The sequence below is a fragment of the Hyperoodon ampullatus genome, assembly GCF_949752795.1.
Source record: "Hyperoodon ampullatus genome assembly, chromosome: 9".
Classification (NCBI taxonomy): Eukaryota; Metazoa; Chordata; class Mammalia; order Artiodactyla; family Ziphiidae; genus Hyperoodon; species Hyperoodon ampullatus.
Window position 1 is genome coordinate 108,612,375 of NC_136922.1, and position 14,730 is coordinate 108,627,104.

Genomic DNA, 14,730 nt, shown 5'->3' on the forward strand with positions numbered 1-14,730 from the left:
GCACAGCTGCACGATGCATCTCAGGCAGGTTTGCACCGGTGACTGCGACATGGTCTGGAACTGCCACACCTACCTTCTTAAGTAACACAGATACTGTAGCCAGTAAAAGACAAGCCCCACCCCATCCTCTGGCTGAGAGGAGCTGGTCAGGGAATATTACTGTGGGGTGGGGTGTCCCCAAGAAGATGCCTCTTTGAGGACCAACTCCACTCTCAGGCTTGGCCTCTAAGCACAAACCACGGAATGGGGCCGGAAGCAGCCAGGTCCAGGTCGGAGAGGCCACCGTCATCATGTCTGTTGTGGTCACACAGCTTCATGGAGAGGCCACAGCAGGTTCCAACTACCCCATGTCCACGTGCCTGAGCAGACCTACACCTTTACGCTGCAGGATGTGGAGCTTTTTTTTTTTTTTTTTTTTTTTTTTTTTTTTTTGCGGTACGCGGGCCTCTCACTGTTGTGGCCTCTCCCGTTGCGGAGCACAGGCTCTGGACGCACAGGCTCAGCAGCCATGGCTCACGGGCCCAGCCGCTCCACGGCATGTGGGATCTTCCCGGACCGGGGCACGAACCCGTGTCCCCTGCATCGGCAGGCGGACTCTCAACTACTGCGCCACCAGGGAAGCCCGGATGTGAAGCTTTTAATTTGCTTGAACCCGAGGGTGGGCTAGCATGACAAATAAGTTTTTCTAAATTAAGTTAGTTTGAATCCATCCTGGGACAAAACCAAATGGATAGCAACTTTCCAGAATGAAGAAAAGGCTCAAGAGTTGAGAAAGATGATGCTCAAGAAGCAAAGGCTCAGGAAAGGACTGCTGGTGAAGCTTGCTCAGATCTGGAGGCTATGCCACTGCAGAGGTTCGACCGGAAGGGAACTGGACTGCACTTTTCCCCCAAAAGGCAGGAGGCATTTGGGGCTGGGGGTGGGGAGAACTGGAGGGCTTACCAGACTGGCTGGGCTAGGCCACAAGAGGATTAGATCGTGGCATGAGGTGGCTGATGAGGGCGAGCTCTCTTCAAGGCCTTTCAGCTGAAAGGTTCAGAGGAGCAGAAGGTGAGGGAAGGCAGATGCCGAGGGACGGCCGACGGACAGATTGTAAATCTCCCCTGAACTAGGTTTCTGGAAGATCAATGAGGGCAACATGACTAAGCTACAAACTATACTTGTGTAAATAATACAAGTAACTACCATTTACTGAGTATGAATTGCTATCTATGCAGCAGGTTCTGTGCTAAGCTAGTCACGCACGTAGTATCTGAGTTAATTCTTACAACAAATCTACAAATTTGAACTATTAGTATCCCATATTTACAGGGTAGCTACTAGTGACAGAATGGGGATGAAAAACCAGATTGGTCTGCTCATGCTCTTGGCCACTTTGCTACTAAGGGATGTGGAAAGTGCGTGGAGCTCGCTGAGCCCTCAGGAGGACACGCTCCGATCAGAGCAGAGCCTGAAACTCCGATTCCATGCCTTAAATGTACGGGGTCCTGAGTGCCAGCCAGAAGTAGAAAATTCTGTGTTTAATAGTGATTCGTCTATACTCCAGAGGTTACACAAATCCTGAAACAGCTGATGGCAAAGTTCAGCAAACACAATAGCAGTTCACAATAAAACACTGTTACCAGACCCAATGTTCCACCCAAGACTAAGAAGAGAGCGATTTAAGACGGGTTTCACTCAACATTCAAACTCCTTCCTAGGAAAGAGCTAGTATCCACCAACACGAATTAATAATTAAGTAGTGATGACAAAATTCCATGTGCATCCAACCACCCTGTGACCCAGCAATTCCATTTCTGAGAATCTCTTCTAGAAAAGATGATGCGTGCACAGCACTGCCCGTGGCAGAAGCGTCCAGGACCGCGAGGAGGAACAGACGCTGCACCCACACTTGAAGTGCTGCGCAGCTACAGGAGCGGGGAGGGGCTCCACAGCAGTGATTTCCAGAATTGTTTGAATACTTGCTGTGGAATAACTCCCAGGATTTATTTTTAACGTTTTTTTTTTTTTTGCGGTACGCGGGCCTCTCACCGTTGTGGCCTCTCCCATTGCGGAGCACAGGCTCCGGACACACAGGCTCAGCGGCCATGGCTCACAGGCCTAGCCGCTCAGCGGCATGTGGGATCTTCCCGGACCGGGGCACGAACCCGTGTCCCCTGCATCGGCAGGCGGACTCTCAACCACTGCGCCACCAGGGAAGCCCCCCAGGATTTATTTTTAAGTGAAAGTACAAATGGAGAAAGGCAGGTACAACTGGCTTCATCTCGGGGGGGGGGGGAGGGGATATTAAAAATTTTTTAATAAAGAATGAACAAAAACTTAAAACCCTGTTGCCCGGGGAAGAAAGGGACAGGGTAGAAGAAGTGAGCGCGTGAGAAGAGCCCTAGGAGGAATCAAGCCCCCCAACCCCGCCCAGCGCCGAGTGCAGCCCCACCGGAGGGGACCCTGCTCTGCTCCTGTCTGGGAACATGCCCAGCCATCCTCACAGCCACCACCACAACCTCGCAGACATGCCTCGAGTCACACACCCATGGGCAGGGGCAGACCCTCACCTCCTGCCTCCAAGTCCAACTCTTAAAATCCTTGGCACACTCAAGTGGTTCCTTTCTAATCTTCCCAGCATCAGAGAATTCCTATTGATACCAAACAAGTGATTTCATTTACCAACTGGGCCCATATTAGTCCCTCTCTCTTCCAATCAGTACGTCATACCAAATTCATGTGTGCAAATACCATCAAATGAACTTCTACTTTCAATTAAAGCATTACAAGAAACTACTATGTTTGGTAATAGAAAACATTGCCAGACTTTCCAATTAATGAAAATTTATTAATAGAGGCCGTATATTCTTAAAAATACTGTTATGTTTGTATGTGTGCATATAAACATATACTTTTATATAAGTTATACAAGTTTATAAAGGTACAGAAAAAGTTTGCAAGAATACAAGGAGGGGGGCTTCCCTGGTGGCGCAGTGGTTGAGAGTCCACCTGCCGATGCAGGGGACACAGGTTCGTGCCCCGGTCCGGGAAGATCCCACATGCCTCAGAGCGGCTGGGCCCATGAGCCATGGCCGCTGAGCCTGAGCGTCCGGAGCCTGTGCTCCGCAACGGGAGAGGCCATGACAGTGAGAGGCACCGCGTACCGCAAAAAAAAAAAAAAAAAAAAAAAAGAAAAAAAAAAAAGAATACAAGGAGGGGACTTCCCTGGTGGCGCAGTGGTTAAGAATCCTCCTGCCAATGCAGGGGGACACAGGTTTGAGCCCTGGTCTGGGAAGATCCCACATGCCACGGAGCAACTAAGCCTGTGGGCCACAACTACTGACTCTGCACTCTAGAGCCCGTGAGCCACAACTACTGAGCCCACGCACCTAGAGCCCGTGCTCAGCAACAAGAGAAGCCACCGCAATGAGAAGCCCGAGCACGGCAACGAAGAGCAGCCCCCGCGCGCAGCAACGAAGACCAAATGCAGCCAAAAATTAATTTAAAAAAAATACAAGGAGGGGAATGAGGCTTTTATATTTTCCTCTATTTCTATATGTTTGAATTACTTGTAAGAAGCATAAACTACTTTTCTAGTTATTATTGTAATTTATGATTAAAACTAAGAATTTTCTAACACAGAAGTACTTTATACAACAAATGACTAAAATTATGTGACAATAGACTTTTCACAAACTACATTTTAATTATATTAGCGAGAATGATAATTAGAAACAAGACACTCATAAGTAATCTACTCCAGATCTGATTTGAAAAATTTTTTTTTTTCTGAATCAAGTTTTAAAGGTAAAGTACAACTATGTTAAAACAAACACTTTAGGGCTTCCCTGGTGGCGCAGTGGTTGAGAGTCTGCCTGCCAATGCAGGGGACACGGGTTTGAGCCCTGGTCCGGGAAGATCCCACATGCCGCAGAGCAACTAGGCCCGTGAGCCACGCCTACTGAGCCTGCACGTCTGGAGCCTGTGCTCCGCAACAAGACAGGCCGCGACAGTGAGAGGCCCGCGCACCGCGATGAAGGGTGGCCCCCGCTTGCCACAACTAGAGAAAGCCCTCGCACAGAAGCGAAGACCCAACACAGCCATAAATAAATAAAGCAAAACTGTCAAAACAAACAAACAAACAAACAAACACTTTAATGACCAAAAACAATAATGACTCCTGTAAAAAATATTCCAAAATGAAATATTCGCCTTCCCTAACAGTATTTGATTTCTCTAAGTTCACGGGTATTTCTCAAGTTAGGTCTGCCAGTGCACCAGAGATTCCTATTCATCCTGTCACACCTCAGGCAAGACACACACCAGTCCCACAAGTCACCTACATGTAATAATAGAGCTTCTCTACTCACCATCATGCACCAGGACAGAAATACAATTCGCCTGGTGTGAATTCTGATTGTTACTGCATTTTCGTCACTGTGCTTTAATCTACTGCAAACGTATAGATTGTTCTTTTTGAAAAACAGGCTGAAGAAGCCATTTTTCGAGCAGTTGGTTGGGTCTGGCTCTGTGCCCAAAGCCAGGGACATGACACGGAATTGGACGTGGTCCTGTCCTTGGGAGGCTCATGCTGGCGGGTGGACGGGTGTGGAGAGGTATGACCACCAGCCTAGGAAGAAAGAAAAGTGCGGGCTGAGGAGGGTCTGATGCTGCCTCCAAGAGTCCACGAGAGACTCAGGAAGACAGTATGTGAGATGGGTTTGAAAGGGTTAGCTGGGGTTTGCCATGCAAAGAGAATACGCTAAGCAGAAATAATGGTGCATGCAAGTTACTCTGCCTGGATTAAGAGAAGGGAGGAATGGTAGATGCTGAAGCTGAAAAATCAGGTCAAAACCAGCCTAAAGTGCCTTCTGTGCCACGCAAAGGAGTGTGGATTTTGTTCTACTGGCAATGGGTCAATGCTGGAGTTTTCAGGAGGGAAATTATGTAAGATTAATATTTGAGGAAACGTATTCTGGAACTACCAGAGGAGAGGGCAGAGAAACCATCTGCACAAGTAGGCTTCCAGTACAACTGAACTGGCTCATATCACTAAAGTTTATGTGAGATGAATTCTGAAAGTCAAGCCATCTCTTAGTGGAGAATCCCAGGACATTCAATAATTCTGAGGTTTTTAATTTGTAAGGGATGGTTTCAAAGTGCCAAAGAAAAAGAATATATCAAAACTGAAGACAGTAAATCTGTTACCAAATTTTAATTCTGTTCACTAAGTCGAAAATCTGCTTCTCACTAATACATATTCATAAACACTTGTTTATGTTCCACAAAACAGAATTTAAAGTAGCTAAAACATCACAGAGAAAGGTAGAGATGTACAGGGAAAATAGAAAATGTGTTCCTAAGGCATACAGGAATAATGAACACATGTCATTCAGTTTCAAACCTAATTTTTCAGCTGAAAAACAAAACCTAAAAAAAAAAAAATCAAAAAAAAACCCATTCAAATCTCCTCTACAAGTCTAATTATGAAACAAGTTTTCATATTTATTATTCATAGTATCTTTACAAACTAGAAATAACCATTGTATGAGTACTGAAATTTTGATTATTTTTAAGAGTTGACACTACCCAAGAAATCTTTTTTAATCTTTTCTTTAAAAAGAACAAAGGCGTATTTTGGATTCTAATATGATACTGATATTATCAAAGTTGTTTAGAAAAAAATAAACCAAATACAAAAGACAGAGCACTGGCTGTGCGCCAGAACCCTACCTACAGACAATGTCTTGTTTAATCCTCACAACAACCTTGTCCACAGTTAATGCCCCACCTAACAGATGAGGAAACAGACTCACCTGTAGGATAATTTGTTAAAATCACAGGGGAATAAGTGAGCTAGAGGGAAGAGGCCCAGACCCACAGGGCTCTAAAGTCCTCCCTAAAGTATAAAAGATGGAACAAATTTACACATAGCTAAAATTTTCTACTTAAATCATATTTCACCCACTTCTGAACACAGGATAATGTTTAGAACTGAAGCTAAACAGAAGAACTGTCTTTCTTTAAACAGCATTCCCCTTGAAGACCCTGCTAATAGTCGGCACTTGTGCAAACGTCCCTGCTCAGTCTGAGGCAACTACACCAAGTGCGGCTGCAGGGAGTCCTGCTGAAATCCCACCACCACCACCAGTGGTGGTGAAACACGCAGTGCAAATTAACCCACCCCTTTACTTTAGAAATCTAAAATAAGGTAGTAAACGTCTGGGAAATACAAGTGAAGATAACATATCTATTTCACCTGAAGCATTACTGATTTAATGTCTTCAAGTAAAATACAAAAGATAATGGATAAAATGATCATTTTGGAAACCAAATGTCATTAAACTTCAAATAGCAAACTGGCCAGTCAAGTTCACTTGTTCATATTCTTCCTTATTCCAAGAAGGATTTGAGCTTTGCTCATTTCTACATTCCTTTAGGCAGTGTCTCAAAAAAACCAAAAACTAAAAAACCAACATCAAAAATCCCAGTGGCAGAATTCACTTCATCTGGGACAACTGCTCAGAGTGTGCCCTGGAGCCCAGAAGAGGTCCCCGCTGAGCAGCCAGCCCTCCAGGCGCTACCTCACCGGTCACCCAGCAAACCAGAGTGTCACCCACTCTCGTCGATCCCCTAACACCAATCTTCCTGCACTATGCGAAGAGTTCTACCTAAGTCCACAAGCTGAAAAGATCTAAGCAGGAGTTTTGTTTTCCTGCCTAAAATTAACACTCACATCTCAAAAATAAGAATAGATGAGGCATGGCCGAGAAAGAATGGGCCAGTTGAACCCCGTCAACCCACACAACCATGAGAGATAAAAACTGTGTTTTAAGCCACTAAAAAAAAAAAAAAGGAATAGATGAGGCAAGACTAGGACAATCGAACCACAGGTTCTATGAAACCATGAGAAGCCTGTACTTTATCATCTCACAACAGAAACTGTTTTCAGGAAGCCTTTAAGCAATCAACACATCTTCACCTGGAAGTACACTGCAGTTTACTTAAACAAACCTGACTGCATTCAAAGAGTTCACAGGCTGGGGAGAGACTAACTAGAAATCTTCAAATGTTTAATGTTCCTTTGTCTGCATATGGATTAGTCTTAAAATCAATGCAAATGGGAAAGGAAAGACTCACAGACAGTTAAAATTGCAGAGAAAAATTCAAAGCGAGTCCAAGGTTCCAACATATAGAAGGACTCCCTGGAGAACCCAGGATTTGGGAGCTGCTGTCAATGATGGGGAAAGAGAGTCGTTCTCACCCTCTCGACCTCAGGTCAACCGTCCATCTACAGCTCTCTATTCCAGTGCTTCCCAGTCATGACAGACACAGAAAACCATGTGTATACAGTCTGCTGAGATAAACTAGGGGGACCTGCGAGCATCTGTATGGGGCTTAGAGGAAAGCCCCTTACAATTTCTTCATGCTATGTAATTATGATGGGAAAAAATCATTAGAAACACTAATAAATACTGACACTGGACAAGACTTCCAAGTAAGAGGATTTAAACAAAGTTGCAATGTTAAGGCACCAGCATCTTGCAGCATCCATGCTACCTCTCTGTGGCCCCGCAGTGGGGAGCTCTGAGCATTCCTCAAGACTGGCTGGTGAGCATGTCAGGAGAAAACGACTCAAATGTAAACTGGCACCAACATAAATTTGTGCCCTCCAACCTTTTTACATTAAAATTTCTTTACCCATTAAACCATCTCCATCTTTCCTCACAACCCCAATTCCAATCTGCCACCTCCCACCTTCTCCAGGGACTCAGTATGCATGGAAATTGGAAAAATAGGATCAAGAAGTCTTAATAGGATATGTTTTCTAAAATACTGCGATGCTTCCTCCTAATAGCTACTCTATAAAGAAGAAAAGTGTTCAAGGCTAAAAAGGTGAGAGAGGAACGTCTCTCAGTACGGCCGTAACAGTACGGCCAAATTACTCCTTTGGATGGTAAAAAGAAATTGCACAAAATAACTGGATTTATCTATTTCTAGTGTACATAAAAAGTAGGCAATCAATTAATTCACACAGTAAATACAGCAATTTATATTTTTCAACATCCACAGCATTACAATTTTCCCAGTGGTTTGTTACCAGTTTTATGTAGACTTTGATTACTGTGTAACAGGGTGATTTGATACACCAAGAAGAACACTGTAGTACAAAGACATTAAAATAAAACTGGAAAAGACATTAAAATAAAACTGGAAAAGCCATTTGTTTAAGGCCTTTCCTACCAGGAAATACTTTCAAAATTCTCTCCAAGGTGCTTTTTCGTTCATGAGAAATTTCACTAGGGAGTCTGAAGAAGCACTACTGTTCCTGCCGTCTTTACCTGAACCCACAGGTAGGGAGTGACCGAACCTCTCCTACTTGCTCACTACAAACCACCAGAGTGAGGGTAAGTTTGTTGCTTTCTTCTGTCATTTCTAAGAACTGGCTGCTGACACGAGGAAAGATGGCTGAAACCACAGTGGAGAGCCACAGCTCATGGACCCCGAGGCTCTTCCTGGCTCAAGGACGGCAGAGGTGGCAGGAGAGGGGAAATAATTATATACAATTGTTGACAAATACTTGTTTAGAGCATGTTTATTGCCCAATAATTCATTACTATTTCTTTGTTATATAAATGACCACTATTTTTTGCAAATCGGTAAACAGTAAAATAAAAATTAAAAAGCTAGCCTTGGGGGCTTCCCTGGTGGCGCAGTGGTTAAGAATCCGCCTGCCAATGCAAGGGACAAGGGTTCGAGCCCTGGTCCGGGAAGATCCCACATGCTGCTGAACAACTAAGCCCGTGCGCCACAACTACTGAGCTTGCGCTCTAGAGCCTGTGAGCCACAACTACTGAAGCCCACGCGCCTAGAGCCCGTGCTCTGCAGCGAGAGAAGCCACCGCAATGAGAAGCCCGTGCACCACAACGAAGAGTTGCTCACCACAACTAGAGAAAGCCCACGGGCAGCAACAAAGACCTAACGCAGCCTAAAATAAATTAAAAAAAAAAAAAAAAAGCTAGCCTTGAGGAATCCCTGGCGGTCCAGTGGTTAGGATTCTGCACTTCCACTGCAGGGGGCATGGGTTCGATCCCTGGTCGGGGAACTAAGATCCTGCATGCCACGTGGAGCTAGGCTTATCCCAGCATACCTCCTATAACTAACAGAGCTGTCCAAATTATGTGAAAACCAATTCTTATTTCTAATTCGCTAAAAAGGAATGTTACTATGAGGCTTTCTATAATATATCTGCTATGTTAGATATACTATTCATCCATCCATTTATTTTTGAAGGTGGACTTAAATTTCAGTGCATGCATAGAATGAAAAGAAAATTTAAGCCAGGACTAAGAGTCAGTGGCAGGGTCAAAAGAGGGATACATCTAACTTCTACCCAGCAGAACAATTAGACATTCCTTCATGAAAATACTAATGCCAGGGCTTCCCTGGTGGCGCAGTGGTTGAGAGTCCGCCTGCCGATGCAGGGGACACAGGTTCGTGCCCCGGTCCAGGAAGATCCCACATGCCGCGGAGCAGCTGGGCCCATGAGCCATGGCTGCTGAGCCTGTGCGTCTGGAGCCTGTGCTCCGCAATGGGAGAGGCCACAACAGTGAGAGGCCCACGTACCGCAAAAAACAAAACAAAACAAAACAAAACTAATGCCAAGAGATTTATTTAATGCCTTACATATAGATGCATGTTTATGATAGTCTTCAAAGACTTGAAGTATATTTTAACAAAATTCTAAAGTCATTTAGACATTCTTTCTGTAACTGCTAAAAGAAAAAAGAATCACACAAGGAAATTATTTGACAATCTTGATTTAAAGTTGAGGTTTTGGCACGAGATATATCAATCTCATAAACTAAAACGAGTCCAAGAATAGAAGACACATCTTCTCATCTCCCTCACTAAACACATAAGAAAATCTGGTTGTTTTTTATTTTAAATTCCACTCCAATGCTACTATTCAAATTTACAAACTTAAGTCTTGACTGGGATGGACAAGAAGATAGAGATATAACTGTAGAACTGAATTAACTGCACACATTCTGTGTACTACGTGGGATCCACCCAGCTTTGTTCTATTATAAAAAAGGGGAGCAGAGGGAGGGGAGGGGAAAGTGGAAGGAAGGGAGGGAGGGAAAGAGGGAGGAAGTACGAGACTGTGAAGTTGGGATTAAATTTATAGATTTACAGAACTGACAGGTTTACCAAACATCTACATGGAATCAGAAGTCACATCATGTTTGAAATTTTACTGTGAATTTTCCATTATCAAGAAATAGGTTTAGTACCATGTAATATTTATTAAATTTTAAAATACTCTTCTAAGGAGAAAGAGCAACCCTATAAATGAACTTTAACATAGGGTGACTTTCTGCAGTATTTCAAACCTACAGAATTATCCTGGGGAAGAACTACCATTGTAATGAGTGTGGCAAAATCTTAGAGTTCTGAGAAATTATACTGGAGAGAATCTGTGTGGGATTTTTTTTAGGGGGGGATGTTTATTTTGGTTTTTTGTTTGTTTGTTTGTTTGCGGTATGCCGGCCTCTCACCGCTGTGGTCTCTCCCGTTGCTGAGCACAGGCTCCGGACGCACAGGCTCAGCGGCCATGGCTCACGGGCCCAGCCGCTCCGCAGCATGTGGGATCTTCCCAGACCGGGGCACGAACCCGTGTCCCCTGCATCGGCAGGCGGACTCTCAACCACTGCGCCACCAGGGAAGCCCCAGTTTCATTTTTTTAAAGCAATTCAGAAAAGCTATGAATAAATCTTTTGATTTACAGTAAAGAAAAAAGAAATACACTTATACGATATTTCTAAAAGCTTACTTTTATTCTCTCACACAGACAGTAAATATCTCAAAAGTTATGAGAAGAAAGTCAGAGAAATTTACCAACCTAAAATCTTCTTGGGCTTCCCTGGTGGCGCAGTGGTTGAGAGTCCGCCTGCCAATGCAGGGGACACGGGTTCGTGCCCCGGTCCGGGAAGATCCCACATGCCGCGGAGCGGCTGGGCCCGTGAGCCATGGCCACTGAGCCTGCGCGTCCGGAGCCTGTGCTCCGCAACGGGAGAGGCCACAACAGTGAGAGGCCCGCGTACCGCAAAAAAAAAAAAAAAAAAAAAAAAAATCTTCTTGTTTTCTCCTTTAATTCCTTTATTTGTATGCAATGGAGAAACAATAGGTAATCAGGTACTTGAAAACATTAAGACGTTTTTCCTGAATATAATCATTTATCTTTACTGGATGTTTGAGACCAAGGTTCCAGTACATCCCCCACAGTGCTTGTTTGTCATTAACTGTGATCATGCAATACAGAAATACCTAAAACAACAACAAAAACAAAAAAGAAACCCTTCAGTTTTGGTGTTACAGTGATGATCCAGGGAGAAACACTATGGCTTACGCTACCTTTCTTCGTTTTCCATACAAGAGAGTAAATAATAACAAGGTACCTCAGGAAAAAATTACAAAAATTTTTGTACATCTCTTGATCAAACCCCAAACTCTCTCCAATTCTTCCTAGAAAACCCACTAGTTTACTTACTCTAAACGCATACCTCTATAGAGAAACCAATAATTAGATCACAAGATCACCCTCAAAATTTTTTTCTTTTGAAATAATTACAGATATTGCAAAAGTGCACAGAAAGCCCCTGTGTGCACTTCACCCAGATTCCCCCAATGGTTACATCTTATACAGCTATAGTACAACATCACAGCAGGAGATGGATGGGGTGTCATCGATCTATCAATCCATCACCATTGTATCTATCAATCATGTCACCTCTCTCATTTTCTATCACCTACCTACCAATCTCTATCATCTATCACACAGGTAGTCAAAGCCACAAAGACCTCATACTGTCTGATTCCATGTGCATGGGATGTCCAGAACAGGGAAGCCTTGAGACAGAAAGTGGACTAGTGGTTGCCCAGGGCTGGCATGAGGAATGTGGAGGGAATGGAGAGTGAGTGCTAGTGCATATGGACAAACACATTCTATTATAAAATTTGATTTTGGTGATGGTTACACAATCCTGTGAATATACCAAAAACACTGAATTGTATACAGTTGACCGTTGAACAACTCGGGGGTTAGGGGAGCTGACCCTCTGCGCAGCCAAAAATCTACATATAATTTACAGTCAGCCCTCCGTATCCTCGGTCCCAACCAACCGCGGATCGTGTAGTATCTGCACTCGTGTGGATCAGATATTTCCCCAAATAATAACAGACCAAATAAGTAACTCCAGTGGCCTCAAGGTAAACTAGTAGCTCGATTCAGAGCTGTTAGTCAATTAGCCAACAAACAAGGACACATTAGTGATGTATTTGGCCTTAAAGGGCCCCTGGGCCACTCACTGATGAAGGAAAAGCAGAGTCATGCCATTGTGGGTCCCAAATGATTTCTGAAATTAAAAACCTATATAAACATCAGAACCAAAATATTTGGTGAGGCCATAAAATTCCATGAATAAACTGCCCTACCGTGTGCTATAGTGTATTTAACGCCCAGTGCTTACGTTTCCCTCCTACAACCTACTCCTGCCCACCCAACCTCTTGCTTCAGTCTCCTCTACCCTGTTCAACATTCACTGCCCACTTCAGAGCAGTTTCTCATCTCATCTACCCTGCCCCCACCCCTCACTTAAGGGCCAGCTCCTGGCTCATTTTTTGTTTTATTGTTAGGAGCTTGCAGGGACCCGACAGATCAATCACTGCACTTCCTCACCACTTAGCAGGTGAAGAGTCTGAGTCCCACGAGGTAGGCACTGGCCATGGAGCACAGGTGGCCACGCTGAGACTGGCCTCGGACTCCAGATCTAACGCCTGCACCAGGCCAACTCCTGGGGTCCCTGAGGCAGTGCTGGGCCAAACTGTCCCGTGGGGCGGCCAGATTTCCTGACCCTCCTTACACAGGAAGGGGGCTCTTGTGAAAAGTTTTAAAATCCATTTTTCAAAACCTTTTTTCTCCTCTATTTATAACACTCCCAGTGTTTTCAGGCTGAAGCTATAAAGTATAAAATGAATGAAACAAATAATACTCACCACTCATAAAAAGATAAGTTCACTACACGGTCATGTTGAACAGGTATTTCCAGAGTTTACCTGACTTGTCAGGTGACATTTCACAGGTAAAATAAGTGAAGCCTTAACTGGAATTTTTCTACAGCTGTTTACTTCAAGCTCCACTGCTTAAAATTTACAAATCACCTCACACATTGTGTTTAACAGTAACAGTATTTTCCTGAAAGCAACAATAATAGCAATAAACCCGCAAAACCATGAAACCCACCTAAACTTAAAATATTTACCCAGGGAAACATTTTGAAATAAATTATACAAGTAACACTCAACACCTGCCCTCTTTCTCCTAAACCTGTCTCCCCATTCCCCGTCCAAAGTGTACACTCAACAACAGGAAGTATCTGTTCTCCTAACTTTCACAGGGAAATACACTAGGAGTTCAAATCTATTTTTCCCTAAAAATAACACTGGCTTCCAGCTATGATGATCAGAGCGCCTTGCAGCAACCCATTCTGCTGAGAACACTGAGAAAAGCCAGATGAGACCCGCTCACCAGCCCACGAGAGGTCACTGGGCAGCTCAAGGCGTGAAAGATGAAAACGCAGGGCAGAAGCCCCCGCAGGGCGATGGTGTGACATTCTGTGGCTGTTTTTCCCCCATGGCTGTGGTACCAGAGGTTGAGAAATCCAGAGAAATGTGGCTAAGAAGCCAGCTGAGCTTACAGAAACCTCACCAGAGCAGGTAGACAGGAACTGGAGTTCGGGTCAGCTGAGTGACCGGACTTGAGAGCCCAGATCCTGGGAGGGGGAGGTGAAGCCGGCTGAGCTTCCCTTTAGGCATTTGCCAAATTCTTGAGCGATTAGGGCAAGAAGCTAGCCTATAAAAAGCAAAATAGAGCCTTTACTGCACTGAGAAAGCACGGCCTGGACTCTGAGGTGGACTGAGGGGGCACTCAGTCAACACGGCAGGTCTTCAGTTACAGCCTCTGTTGGATGAAACCCTAAGCATGGATGGGTCCAGAACAGAGAGAGCTTTTCCCTGCAACCCACCTCAGGCCAGCTCAAACCCTACTAGGTTACGGTGATCTGTTCCCCTTCTGCCGTTAGAGATTGGGGTGCACCCTCTCTGGAGGAGGGGAACAGACATCGTTCAAGCAGTGGTATAGCCAGCTGCTCTAGCTCTACGTGTTCACAACCAATTCTGTGAGACTGCCAACGTCCAGGGTGTAAATATTCCCGCCATGGCCAATTTCGAGCTACCAAAAAAATCTCACTAAATGTGGAGCTGAGAGGAAATGCACATAAGTCATCAGGGAATGCAAGTCAAACCCACCATGAGACACCACTTCACACCCACTATGATGACTCAGAATCAAAAAACAGAAAATGACAAGTGTTGGCAAGCATCAGCAGGAATTGGAACCTTCTTACATCACTGGTGAGAATATAAAATATTCCCACTATTATGGAAAACAGTTTGGCAGCTCTGCAAAAGTTAAACTCATCAATTCCACTTCTAGGTATATACCCTACAAAACTAAACACAGGTATTCGAACAAAAATTTGTATATGAATGTTCACAACACTACTCCTAATAGCACAGAAACAACTCATAAAGACAGAAACAACCCAAAAAGTTCTTCCAAGGATGAATGGATAAACAAATTGGGGTATTATCTGTACAATGGAACATTATTCAGCCATAAAAAAG

The 14,730-nt window shown here is 44.3% G+C and overlaps 1 protein-coding gene across 2 annotated transcripts in view; it reads right to left on the reverse strand.

The window, feature by feature from the left end:
- The window catches only part of ESYT2 (extended synaptotagmin 2), a gene marked incomplete at its 5' end in the record, with an annotated part of 72,870 nt that overhangs the window by 45,623 nt on the left and 12,517 nt on the right, over positions 1-14,730 (reverse strand). The gene's annotated exons all lie outside the window — the stretch shown is intronic.